Raw genomic sequence first — 14,915 nt, 5'->3', positions numbered from 1 at the left:
ACAGCTTTTAGAATATTTATTTACTTAGAAAAGTGCCTAGAAACAAGTAAATACAATTTACACTAAAAGAAAAGTACAAATTCAATAAAAGAAAAATCCTTAGAAATTTTGGTATGAAGATGTCAAAATTGCAAATTAGTTCTCTTGAAATTGTCAATAAACAAATACAATAAGTAAATTGGCTTTATTTGAAAGTATCAAATTTGATATTATATTTGATATATAAATAAAATGTAAAATAAGAGCAATTATAAGAACCCATAGAAAAACATTTTTGAAATACAAATTAAATATTCGTTTTTACTAGGAAAAGGAATTTCTGAAAATTTATTGCTTCACAAGCACGACACTTTCAGAGTACATAAGCAAAATATCCTTATTTACTGATAAGGACAAGTTTTGAGAATACAAAAGGATTCGGTGGCCATTATTGGGGTGCAATTTGGAAGGAATATGAAGGTTAAAACGAATATTAACTTGTCAAGGAAAATCTCTTAGTTTTGAAAAAGGCAAAATAAAAAACTTTATAGTCGGAAATTTATTGTCTAAAGTTAAAAGAATTTGCCTTTATAAGCTCTCAGTAGTGTTGACATTAAAACTATTTAAAAATCAAACAAAAGCTCAACCTTTAAATTTTTATAATTTTAAACTACAACTTATTTTGACAATGATAAGTATATTTGTATACATATTATTGTTTAAATTATTTTTTTATTAAATTTTAAATTTATTTCTCGACCTGGTTTTTTTAATAATGTTTTTTAAAATATTTTATATACGGCTATAGGTCACTTCTTGTTAAAAATAAACGTTTGTTTAATATTTTTTAATATACCTATTCTATATGTTATATATATTATATTTTATATTATATACAGTGAAATTTCCCTAACTAGAATCGTCAAAGGGAAAGCAAAAAAAATTCGAGTTAGGGAAAATTCGAGTTATAGAGAAACCACTTTGTTTTGGTTTTCTACCAAATATTTTTTATTTAAAATATTCAGTTACATTTTTTTACTTTTTGCCACTCTACTTCAAATTTCCAAAGTATTTAATGATTTAAATATAAGTTAACACACGCGTCTCCAAAATCCGGCCCTGTGCTTAATTTCATTAACGGAGCAATCATGCGATATTATTCGAACGCATGGTTGCTACCAAACGGGACATCCACTTGTTTGTCTGGAAAAGTCCCGTTTGGCTTCGATAGCTCCCAACTTCGCAAAAGTACGCTCGGTCTCTCCTGCTTAAGCTTCCGAACAAGCAACATGTAATTGAAATATATCATCCGGTTTGCTCTCGAATGCATAAATGGTCAAATTGTCTTGATCGCATCTTTATTTGTAGCAATTGTGTCTGCAAACTGCTTCACCTTTTCTCTAATAAAACTACCCAATAAAGGTTTTGAAATTCTACTGCTTCACTGATAATAAGCAGAACTCCATTATTACATTAAGGAAATTTACAATAATAAGAGCAGTTGTTAGCCATCTTAGTATCGCTGAAAGTTAGAATCCATTAATGTCGCTCAAGTTAGAAAAGTAACTGACAATAGTACTTGAAAATATAAAGACAAAATAAAAAATGCGAGTTGTGAACATAAATTTAAAGGGAAGTGCTAAAGAGCTATATATTCTATATTACGACTTGCCTTGAGAGCCATCATCAGGATTTGAATCTAAAATAACTTATAACTCAAGGCGATTCGAAATATAGAATAGATTAAAAATATTAAACAAACGTTTTTAATTATAATTTTAAGAAAAAGTGACCTATAGCCGGATATAAAATTATTTTTTATTTGAATGTATAAGTAATTAAAATCAATATAGATTATTGTAAAAATAAAAATACATCACTACACTGCAGTTTAAATTTTATATTTATTTTATCAAAATATTTTTATTGTAATTAACTTACCATAAAAAAGTTGAATATAACCTAAAATTACAAGAAAAAAAATTTTGTTAAATTTATTTACATTTTTGCGATTATTTAAAAACGAAAATAAATACAACATTATTATTCAAATATAGAAAATATTTCAGATTAAAGGTTTAAATACACACAAATTAAAACACATTTATTAACAAATAAATAATTAAAAACTATGGACTCTAAAATGATGTAGCAATCTATTATATAAATAACAATTATATTATTTATTTTTTGTTTAGGAAATAAAATAATTTGAAAATTATATAAATTTCAAAACAATACATTTATATAATATAATGATTTTGAAAACAAACACTTAAACAAGTTGGAACGTAGTATAGACTTATAGAGAGAGAGAGCTTATAGAAGGCTAAGCAGGTCAATTGATATTTGTTCTTTTAAAACATCTAAAGACGAGCTGTATACATTATCTTTTCAAAATAAACAAATTTTTTTTGGCCATGTACTACTATATTAATTTATAAAGTTAGTAAACTACTAACTTTGTAACTATTATAGTAGTGTGTTTTTCTAGCTGTGGGAGGATTAAACTACTAGAATTTTAAAATAATACTAGACAGAAATATTGCTGTATGTTGATTTTGAAACTTTTTTTGTTATAATCTGGTAGATAATTTCATGATACTTTTTTGAATATGATTTCCGATTTGAATATGAATTGCATAGTCCATTCAATCAATCTAATTTTTTACTATTTTTTGCAATAAATATGGTCTTATGGCGTGACTAGTATGGTCTTAACAATGACTTAGCTTAGTCTCATAAAAAGTAATCAAGAGACGTTAAATCGGACGAACGGGAGAGCCAGTTAACAGGACCATTTCTGAAAATAAAGTTGGTTGTTAAGCGAGCATCTTGTTAGAACTAAATATCGTCAATGTTTAACTGATTAATTTTTGAAAATTACTGACAAAAATTCCGTCATCATGGTTCGATAGCGCTCGTTATTCACCGTAACGGCAGCTCCTTCCTCATTTCGGAAGAAATAAGGACCGATGGTGCCACTAGCATGTAAACCGCACCAAACAATCAATTTCAATGGCGATTTGTTAAAGGGTTGAGGATTATCTTCGCTTCATATACAGCAATTTTGCTTATTGACATAGCCATTTACCCAGAAATGAGCTTCATCAGCAAACACAATTCTTCGATATAAACTTCGCGAACAGATTTATTTTTTTCAAAGTAAATTTCCACAATTTGGAAACGTTGTTCTAGCGTTAAACGATTCATGATGGATCCTCAAACCTTACTGAATAGATATGTGATCATAGTTTGACATTCTCAGCTATCAAAACAATGGTTATCGATATCGCCCAGTACTCATGCAGCTAAAAAAACATCCTTTAGAATCACAAAAAAATAGAATGTGGCATTACCATGAGGGGAAAGAGTCATATAACAATTTCTAAAATAGTGTTCTAGGAGGGACTAGATTGATATAAATTTGCTTTACATAATGCTTGAATCGCAAGAGAAGACGAGCAAATATTTCGTTATGCTTAAAGATTTCTGAAGAAAACCTTGGTATACAAATTTTTTCATTATTGTTAAATGAGTAAAAAAGTTTGCTTTGATTTTGAGTTTTATATAAATTAATTACTTACTACATAAAATTTAAAACATTTTTCAGTTATATTAGCAAATAAAATAAAATTCTAACCATAAATGTGTCTATAGATTGTTTAGGGTAAAATAACGCATTTCATAGTTCACAAATCCATTGCAATTATTCATTCCATAGAATTTTTTCTTTTTTAATTAATTTAATGTTCAAATTATTTAATGTAAACAGTCTTGTTATTTTCGTAATTATAAAATACAAAACATTTTTTCTTCATTTTGCTATTATTCTGAGTTTAAGTCAAAGGTGCATTCACTATTTTAAGAAGGATTTGGTACATACGCAGGATGCAAATGGAATCAAATTCTTTTTAAAATTAAAATGAAATTCTAAATACAAAGAATGTCATCCAATATACACACATAAGCCAGTATATACATTTTTTTAAAAGAATTTTCTTTCTAAATATCTTTTCGTACTAAATTGTGTACTCGTGTTCTTAAGAAATGTGCATTAATGGAAATGCTCATTAAATTTTATATATACAACTGCACCTTTACAAAATCCCAGTACAATACATAAATTAAATTCGTAATTTAATCAACAAATTTACTCGTAATTTTATTTAAAAACATGAAAAAGTAAAAATATATACGCCCGCGGTTTGAAAAGTATCTAAAATTTTTAATAAAATAACAAAATATCATCAATCAATCAATAAAACCTCGCTAGCGCTTGAACCAAGCCTTTATGCAGTTTTCGTAAACTGAAAGCGGCATGAATTTCCACTACCATAAGGGCAGTAAACTGAGAAAGTGCTTTCTAGAAGTAATAATGCAAGCTTCAGCACAGAAAAAATCACACAGGGTTTCTCCGAAGTGGTTATATTAGCTGCGTAAAAATAAAAATATTGTTCGATAGTGCGTTACCGTGGTGCCAAATCCATGAAGATTGCTAGTCTTGTTGTACATCGTACTAGTCGCCCATATATCCATATCTCATCGTTCAACTTTCATTCAGTTAGGATCTGTAGTATCTGTGAAATTCATGTTAGCAGTAACTTGTTTTCGATCCTTTGATAAAGTTCAGCCCTTTCAGCACTAACCCTGCAGTCAAAGTGTTATGAACGAATTTAAATCACATATTCGCTTTTAATCTAACGTTCTGAGACTCACGTCGGTTTCCAAACACCGTATTCCTGATTTTGTTAATATTTTAATTATTTATAGCCACTAATGACTGAACATAACAGCAAGAAGCAAATCAACTATCTAATGTTAGAGTTGATTAAATGCTTTGTATCATTCATAATCGTATGACTATGGTTCTGGCATAAATGATTCATTCTAGGTTTCTACAATATTTTCAACAATTCGAGATATAAGATTTTGTTTAAAACACAAAACTTAGGTCAACATATATTTATTCAGGTAAAATTTCTTTCATATACATCGCAGAACACTCAAAGGTATAATTACATATATAGCTGAAGTAAACACGCTGGATATCAGATTGCTTTGATATAACACATGATTACAATATATAGAAAAGTTCCGTACTTACACAGAATATATAGGAACTATTTTATTCATGAAACTGAGTGTAAGCATGTAAATATTCATTACCCTGATTAATATACAAGCATAGAACCAAAAAGATATTTATAAACATATGTTGCTATGATTTATTGACTAATCTGTGGGGATTAGTGACAGAGAAATTCGTTACATTAAGCATTTGTATTGGCAACAAACTGCTTATATATGACCGAAAGAACATCACTCTTACGAGGGTTAAAGTAAGAATGAATGTTATAACCCATTTTGTGAGAAGCACTTTCAAAATTTTAAAGATCTGAAATGAAACTGTGATTATTATACAGAAATAAAATGTCAAGTAAAAATTTAGTGTTATGCTTTTTCAGTACAAAAAGTTATTAAGCAATCATGATTTTAATTTTAAATTCAAATCCGTATTCCAAAATATTATGTGTAGTCTATACATTTCTCTTCTATGGAAACCTAGACTTTGAAAATTGCAAATACTAACAAATTCAAATCATAAATTTGAATGGATAAAGAATTATACATATACCATGAACAATAGAACAAAGAATCTTGCAAACAATGAAGTTTTTTGAAAAATGAAATACGATCAAGAGCTATTAAAACCCGAAAAAAAGGAAAACATTCTATTTAGGACATACAACATCACAAATATGAACACCTACAGTGATTGATTATACAAGGAAAAATCGAAGAAAAACTTGGTGTTGGTCGGAATAATTTTCATGGCGGCAAAACATGCGACAGTGGACTGGACCACAAAACAAGCCAAATAGAGCAATACACTGAAATGGTTCAGAAACAATACTTTAAGTCGAATGTAAAAATGAAGAAAAAGGGGATGAACAGTCTAAATCATATTTAGAAATATATAATTATTTTTTTTGTATATATTTATGAAAATAATAATGAGATCTTAATTACTTAACTTAATGTAATATTCACTTAATATTTAATAAAAATTTTTGTTTAAAAACAAAAAAACTCAATTCTGAAGAAAATTATAAATTTTTTCAGGCATAAAAATAAAAATTTTGTGAAAAGTAAATTTTAAGGAAATTCCCAAAGGAAAACATTAAAAGTTAAAAACTTTTCTTAAAAAAAAATTATTTTCATTTTCATGTTGAAGTGTTTAAGTTAAAATTGATAAGTACAAAGTCATGATTTTCGAGCGAACAAATTCAGAACTGCACCCTAATCAAAAATAAATAACCCAAAACTGTGTCTCTAATCGAAACTCCGCTGTTGGTTTAATAATTTAATTATTGCGCTACAATGGCAACCCTAAAATGTTAATTTGTCGCAAATTTAAGGCTTTCAGTCGAGCAGCGGGAAAGCGAGCATCATTTTGTACGTCAAGATTTTATTATGAAAATGAATGGATTAATTAGGATTTCATTTGTGTTGCTGTTGTTTTTCTTATCGCGGACCTAATGTGGCTTTTTGTATTTAGCAAAGTGTAGTAATAAAAAAAAAATTTAAATTTACATAAAATTAAAAGACTTTTCTAGGAAATGCTTGTACTTGCATTTCAGACGTTATTAAATTTCAAATCTAATTACGTTGACTTCACTTTAATCGAAAGTTTTTAATTCTTAAATTATTAGCTGTTAATTATTATATGCGCTTGAAGCTCTTTGAAAAGAAGATTTTAATTTCAGTTCATTTTGTTAAACAACGTACTTAAAGGATGTATACTTTTGTTTCTTACGTTTATAATAACATTAAAAATTAATTTTAATTGAAATGAAAATTAGAAATATTGATGATGAAAACAAGTTCATAAATTTATTTTGTTTACATTCTAAAAAACTTGTTTTGTTTAAGAGAAAATATAATATGCGAATATACGAGAAAGAGAATTCTAAAAATAATCAATACGAAGTATTCTCCACTCTTTTAGAAAGTTCTGAAGAAAAAGGTTGGGAAATATCAGCACGGTTTCCGCCCAAATCACTTCTATTTTACGGCAAATTAAATAGGTTATACAAGGGTTTCTTTTTGAGGCTTGCGTCTAACATTGAAAAAACAGTGGTTGATCAGTAAAAATAGTTTTTTTGTTTTACGAAGTATTATCCTTGGTGATCAATACATTATTGCACTCGATTGAACCAATTTTCGAAACAGTTTGCTACTCTGAAGTTGATATCTCCAAAACCAGGTCTTAGTGACTTGTTTGATGAACCCAAACAGTGGATTAATGTTTTGTTTCGAGCTCATCTTTCGAGCATAGATCCATGATTCGTCTCCTGCCACGATATCGTATTTTCAGCTACCCCGACCGTGTTTTTTCAGTATTGCCTTCGATCAATCAATACTTGCCTTCTTTTAAGCGATTGTTGGGATTTATTAGAAATCCAACGGGTACAATCCTTTCTGACAATTAAATGTATATGTAAATTTGAATGTATGCTGGTTGTACTATTGCTTAAGGACGCACTTTTATCTTCCAGTATGTAAAATGCCAATCAATCTCATTCATTTCTTGCACTGCGTCGATGTTTTCTGATACAACAGACAGTCTTGGAAGACCTGCCCAAAATTCGTCGTGAAGAAAATTGCGACCATACGCTCGAACTCATTGCACCAGCATTTCTTCTGTCTCAGAATGTGATGTATCATTACCAAATATCGAACTTAATTGATCGATGCATTCTTTTCGAGTTAATCCGCATCAAAAATGTGAAAAAAATCGTCGCACGAAAATGTTCATTATTTAATTCTATTTTTTCGTAAAGACACAATTTAGAATAAATGATAGATGAAAATAGATGAAAACAAAACAATAAGCATGCGTAAACTAAATCGTTGTAATGACATTTATGTTAGAAATGTTAAGCTTTCAAACAGAAATGTCAAAATTCATCTGGCAATACTTAGTGTTGCCGAGATGCCGAGACTTAAAAAGTTGCCTACGTTTATGATAATTGCACAGATAGTGAAATTTTCTAAGTAGGCACTGCTTATGCACACTATAGGTATCTTCACGGAACGAGCTTTTTAAGTTTTCTTCGGCTCTTATTGTCCAGCATTCAAAAGTATTAAATTCAGATTATTGAATAATATTCTCTTGAGCATGTATGATGTTCGTACTCTTTCTCTCTCTCTCTCTCTCTCTCTCTCTCTCTCTCTCTATCTATCTACCTATCTATCTTTTTCTCTCTCACTCTCTCTATCATTCGCTATTTCTCTCTATTTATCTCTCTCTCCTTATCTATTTCTTTCCCTTTATCTATTTCTCTATATCTCTCTCTCACATTTTGACTCATATTTTGTCTCACACTCTCTTTCTCTGTCCGATCTTCTCAATTTCATTAAGAAAACTAAAAAATTGGAGTTGGAGTAGCCCAGTCTGATTACACTGCATTTTTGCTTTGATTTCGGTCTTAATATTCAATTGACTGCTTGCCTTGATTTATAATCCTGCCCTACACTCAAGAGAAAAACAAAATTCTTAAATAATTTTCTAATTAAGAGCCCTATACCAGATAAGAAAAGCGACAATATGAAATTATTACTGGAAAAATATCTTTTTGACTATCATAGTAAAACTAAATTTAGAAAACAAATTTTATTGAAAGAAAAACAAAAATTATTGTAAACAAATATTTCAAGCCAAGAAATCAAAAATTTTGGTCTACGAAATATAGGTCACTGGTAGTTGTTTTCAAAATAACGAAGGCTAGTACCAACGCTTAAAGATAACTGAAGAAAAACTTAAAACAAATAGTCATACACAATAATAAAAGGTTAGCACAAAATAGTATCAGTAGATATAAAAATAGATCCATAAATAACAAACAAAACAAAAAGAAAAAACAAACAATTCCACAAGAGAACCGCAAAAGTACAAATTATTCCACACAAAAAAATCCAAAAATTCCAAAAAAATCCAAAAAATATTAAATGAACGTTTTGGGGATGAAACCAATACGGAAAGAGATGAGTTATACAAATTTACAACCTAAGACAATAACGTCAGTTAAGAAACTCATAAAAAAACGAGGAAAACGAAAAAGTTTTATCATTTTCCGGTAAGACCGCCAAAAATGAGAATAACTATAACTGGCTTAAGTTGAATGTGGAAAGATAACAGACGAAAATATTCGAAAAAGCTGAACAGCAGGAACATGGAAGAATAATAAAAGAATAGATGACAGTTTTAAATATTTTGCTGAAAAACTTTTTGTATGTTAAAATATACATGTATATGTATATATATATGTATCTATGTCTGTACATGGAATATTACTCTGCAGATACTTTGCAACGAAAAATAAAGATAAATAAAATAAAATTTTAGTTATTTTTCCTCATAGGCACTTAGAACAATGAGCGACTGCATTTGTTAGTGTATCTAGAGAAATACCAAATATCCAAATAGCAAAAATCATTCAATGTCCTTACCGGGAGATACAAGCAACATGCTGTGTTAGCAACACGCTTTCAAAAAAGGAATAATAAAAATAAATTTCATATAATGAAGAAAAAAAAAACATTTTAAGCCGATTTTCTTTTTAACGTCACATTATATGATTTCGTTTCTTTTTTTGTTTTTTGAATACAATGACTATAACAAAATATGATAATGAGCAGCTAACAATTTTTACAGTTTAATTTAATTGATTTTATATCCAGGATTTAATGAGAGTTTAACATTATTTACATTAATAAAATAATACGAGTAATAAACCCAATAAATCGTCCTCTTTACAGGTTATTTATTATGTATGAATATTTTTAAGTTTTTTAAACCCGCTTAGGGAAAAAGAAAAAGAATAAGAAGGTCACTATTTATAATGTAAACATTGACAAGATTGTTGGGTCCACTAAACAAGTCCATATTTTTTACTACTACATTATTAAGACCAGAAAACTATAACCCGTTATTGTCAGAACCCCAGATATCTAAGAGAAAAATGGATTGCTAGTTTTAGCTCTGCAAGACCAACTTAATCTATGTGTTGAAAAATCAAAAAAGACAAAAAATACTCAATTATCATCACATAATATAATGTAATATCGTTATATGAGATACTGAAATATCAAGTTGCAGCAACATATAGTAGAATCATGATAATTTTCCCAGTAAAACAATGTATTCACTTAATTAAAATTATACTCATGACGATTTGGGCAAACGTACTTTTAAGAAATACAAAAGTGATGCCTTAAAGGATGTATATAAGTTTCTGAAATGTGACGAATCCTGAATCTATGCACGTGAGTTTAAAACTATATATCAGTCGACTGCATAAAAGTTTCATAATGAACCAAATTTAAAAAAATTTGGTTGCGCTTTAAAAAAAAATGATCGCATGTCCATTAAATCAATATAGAATTGAACGTTATCATTTATTTGTCAAAACTAAAAACCAAAAGCGTATAATTCCCCAAGACATCCTTCCTTAAACATTTTTGGAGCTGTAAGTTAGCACTTTTATTTTATTTTAGTGCTATTTCATAAAATTGTTTGTGTATTCTATTTTTAGTGTTATTACCCAGCACATTTGATTTGTGTTTATATTATTATTTGCACTGTAGATAATCCAACCTGAGCGTAGCATGTATGCATGTGTGAAGTGAAGTGGTTTATCATGTAATTGATATAAAATTAATTTATTTGGACAATTCATATGCAGTATACAATTTTTCATATATGACTTAATTATTTTAAAAACTAATGTTTAGGATTTTATTTTCTGAAATAAATTTCAATTACACTTCTTTGTTTTACAACTCACAACTTTTATTAAAAAAAAAAAATTTCAACTGGAATTTTATTTTAAAAATTCAATATGCAGAATTGTTTTATTTTAGTCAAATATGTAAAAATTCATATTTTCCAATGAACAGGACTTCATGTCATGTTTGTTACATACAAAAATTTAATAATATTTCGTTTATAAATCATTTTTCTATTTCCATTGAAATAACTATTTGTAGTTATTTCAATTATTTTTAAAAGTTTCATTTTAAAAGTTGAATTTCAAAAACGTTTCATTTTACTAGTTAATATTTTTATTTTGAACTCATGATATTAAAAGTTTTATTTAGAATGATTTGAATTATAATTGAAATTTTTAATAAAATTGTCATGTACGATTCTACATCATATTTAAGTTACTTTAATTTTGAGCTGAAACTGATTTCTATAATTTTTATAGTCCATTGAAATAGTTGTAGTATCAAGTTTTTAAATATTTTAATACTACTGATCCTGCCTTTTCTAAGTGTCCGTTTTCTTAGTGGGGCATATGACCGCAGAATGTAGTATAAATGACCTGAATTTTGTCGAAGATTATGCGAGAATATATCATCATCAACTATAGTAATTCATATTTAATTTTGAAATAATCTTACTAGTCAATGACAAAGTTAATAAAAGTTTACTCAAAATGCAGTGTATCTTCACTTCACAAGTTTCTTATACAGACAATGTTAGTAAAAACTATTGAAGTCAACTTAAATATCCATTAGAAACATATAACACAAATTCCAAAAGATAAATGCAGTTTATGAAGTTCAAAAATGAAAAAGTTTTCTCACAAAGATACCAATTTAGTAAGTTGCAATTTTACCGAAAAAAAAAATATATTATTATTAATTATTTCACATTTCAAATGAATTCATTATAACTTAATTTTCAAACTTAATTTTGACTTCATTTCTAATCTAATTTAATTTATAAATTTCATCGATTATATGCATGATACAGTCAGCTTATTTTATTCATATTCAAATCATTCAAATTTTATCTGCCCAAATTTACATAAAATCCATGTATTTAGTTTCAATTGACTAATTATCAGTTCTAGTTACCAAGTAAACTACTGTAAAACACACAAATAGACAGATTGATGAACGTTGCTGAATAAATTTGTCTCGTCGTTCTAATATATATAGTCTATTTCATCCAAGCCATCCCATATTCATCACGCTACAAAAATTTTAAAAAAACTAATGTATCTTTTATTGCCAACAGTATAAGCAGTATAAAAATGTCCATTTGACATTAATGTTTTTTACAAATCTGTAGTGTTCAATAGTCAAAAGACATTGGCATTATTCGCTTTATAACTTTAATTAATTTTTTTATAACATATTATCTATTTAGAATTACTATTATTATACAGAAATTTTTTTTCATATTCATATTGTTTTTTTTTAGCGCTGACAAACAGCACTTTCTTTTTTTTTATTTTTTATATCAAGTAAATCATAGTGCCGTTAGCCAGCACTTTACTTTTATATACATTTCAAATGATTTACTTGTAGAAGTTGTGAAGCTTATTAATCAAATATAATGAAGTAAATTTAAGGCCTTTAATCCCACAAAGGTGTTTCAGTTTGTATAACATTAATACATAATTTCCCAACAATATTGCGTTGAATCAGGTTTTTCCGACGATTATTTTAAGACAAAGAAACTCTACAAAGTAAAACACTAGTGACAAAGCAGAGGTGAAGCACTTTTGTCAAATATTTCCAAAGTCGGTCATTTATATTTCAAAGTTAATATTTTGTAGAGAAGAAATACTGGATCTTCCTGACGAAAATTGACTTTTAAGCTATCCGTTTCGTTTTTTCCGCTTTTACTTGTCTTAACAAGGTATATAGTTCGATTGCAAATAAAAGAGAAGACAATGGGCATTCTTTTTTAAAGAAGAAATATATAATTAGAAACAGCATATAAATCATTTTGGCATTGTAGTTAAGTCAATTTCAATATTTTGTTTGACGACCCAGTATCTCATTCTAATGATCATTCTGTTCTTCAATGGAGAGAAATAAAAATTTTTTTGAAATTTATATACACGCGATATAACGCACAATTCTTCTATAAATATTATTTATAAGACCAAGTTAATGCTATTTGGATTATAAGTTAAAGTATAATTTATTTATTGCATCCAAATTCTCTAAATTTCAGAACATTTAATTCCTAATAATTATTACAGTATTTTTTATTTTATTTCTTATTATTTATACTTATTAGAGAGGTTTCAAAAAATAGTGAACTACAACAACAAAAATTCTTTTTATATTATTTTAAATAATTTAAATTTTGACTGACTATGCACCTGTTTCGAGTATTGCCGAATACATATACTTATACTTACTTCAGTATATACATAATTAAGTACTTCAAAGTATTTTAACACTGCGATATTTAAGTAGATCAAGTATACTCAAGTTTGAATCGAACATTTTAAGAATTCTTTCAGCGTGAAGTTGCTCAACCTACTGGATGATGTTGTAGGTACTCGATGACGTTCAAGCGAATTGAAGATGTTCGACCTTATTGAATATATGCTAGGAACTTGATGATGTTCGAGCTACTCGATGATGTTTAAGGTACTCGATTATGTTCAAAGTACTAGTAGATGTTTAAACTAATCGAAGAGTTTCGACTTAATTGAAGATATTCGAGCCACTAGAAGATTTTCGAGGTACTGAAAAATGTTCAAGATACTAGTAGATGTTCGAACCACTAGATGATTTTCGAGCTACTCAAAAATGTTCAAGATACTCGAAAATATTCAAGATACTAGAAGATGTTCAAGTTTCTAATAGATGTTCGAGCTAATCATATATATTCTAGGTACTAGTAGACGTTTGAACTAATGGAAGAGTTTCGAGCTAATCGAAGATTTCTGAGCTACTCGAAAATATTCAAGATACTAGAAGATGTTAAAGTTTCTAATAGATATTCGAGCTAATTATATATATTCTAGGTACTAGTAGACGTTTGAACTAATGGAAGAGTTTCGAGCTAATCGAAGATTTCTGAGCTACTCGAAAATATGCAAGATACTAGAAGATGTTGAAGTTTCTAATAGATGTTCGAGCTAATCATATATATTCTAGGTACTAGTAGACGTTTGAACTAATGGAAGAGTTTCGAGCTAATCGAAGATTTCTGAGCTACTCGAAAATATTTAAGATACTAATAGATGTTTGAGCTACTAGCTTTTTATTATGCAAAAACCATAACAGAAAATGATCAAACACTATACTGATCAAAATTATCGCTGTATCCAAAACTTTGATCAGTTTGAATACTACTTAATATAATTTTTTATATTAAAAGTCGAGTTCAGTTCTATTATGGCTCAAGAATTATTTCGAATTATACAAGTATCTAAATATCTGATATCTTAATTATTCCATTTAATATGCAAACTATGCTTGCGGGAAATAATTGGTTATATTTATGTTTATATCTTTCATTATAAAATTAAAAACCTAGTTTTTTGTTTACAATTATTTTAATTGAAGTCTCACTTCAATTTTTATTATAATAAAGTATGTGAAATCAAGTGAAAAATATATCTCAACACTTAAGTAATTTTATATAATTTTGAATAATTTTCAGCAATTTTAGTTTTAATTTATTTTGTGATAAAATTTATTTATTATTCGAAGTTGTATTAATTACTTAAATATTCTCAGTTGGAATTAGTTTTTAATATGAAAATGAACTGATTTTAGTGCCAATTCCAATAACACTAACAATGGAAAATGTTTTCAGATACAATAAAAATGTAAATGAAAAAGATAAATAAGCAAATCAGCTGCCCGAGTGTTAATTTTTACTTCAAATAAAAACAAGCCGTGCGAGCATTAAAAAGATATAAAAAAACAAACTAAAATGCACAGTAAGAAATTAAAGAAAATAAAAATATTTATATTTATATACAAAAGTTAGTTTGAATCTGAAGTTTATCTATAAAATTATATCTGAAGACAATAATCATTATAAAAATTGAATCGGTATGGAAAAAATTCACAGTTGGTTAGAAATTTTTTATCTTCCAAAATAT

This window comes from Teleopsis dalmanni, chromosome 2 (genome assembly GCF_002237135.1).
Source record: "Teleopsis dalmanni isolate 2A chromosome 2, ASM223713v2, whole genome shotgun sequence".
In the NCBI taxonomy this organism is placed as follows: Eukaryota; Metazoa; Arthropoda; class Insecta; order Diptera; family Diopsidae; genus Teleopsis; species Teleopsis dalmanni.
The sequence above is the reverse complement of the archived record's forward strand: the minus strand, read 5'-3'. Positions refer to the sequence as shown.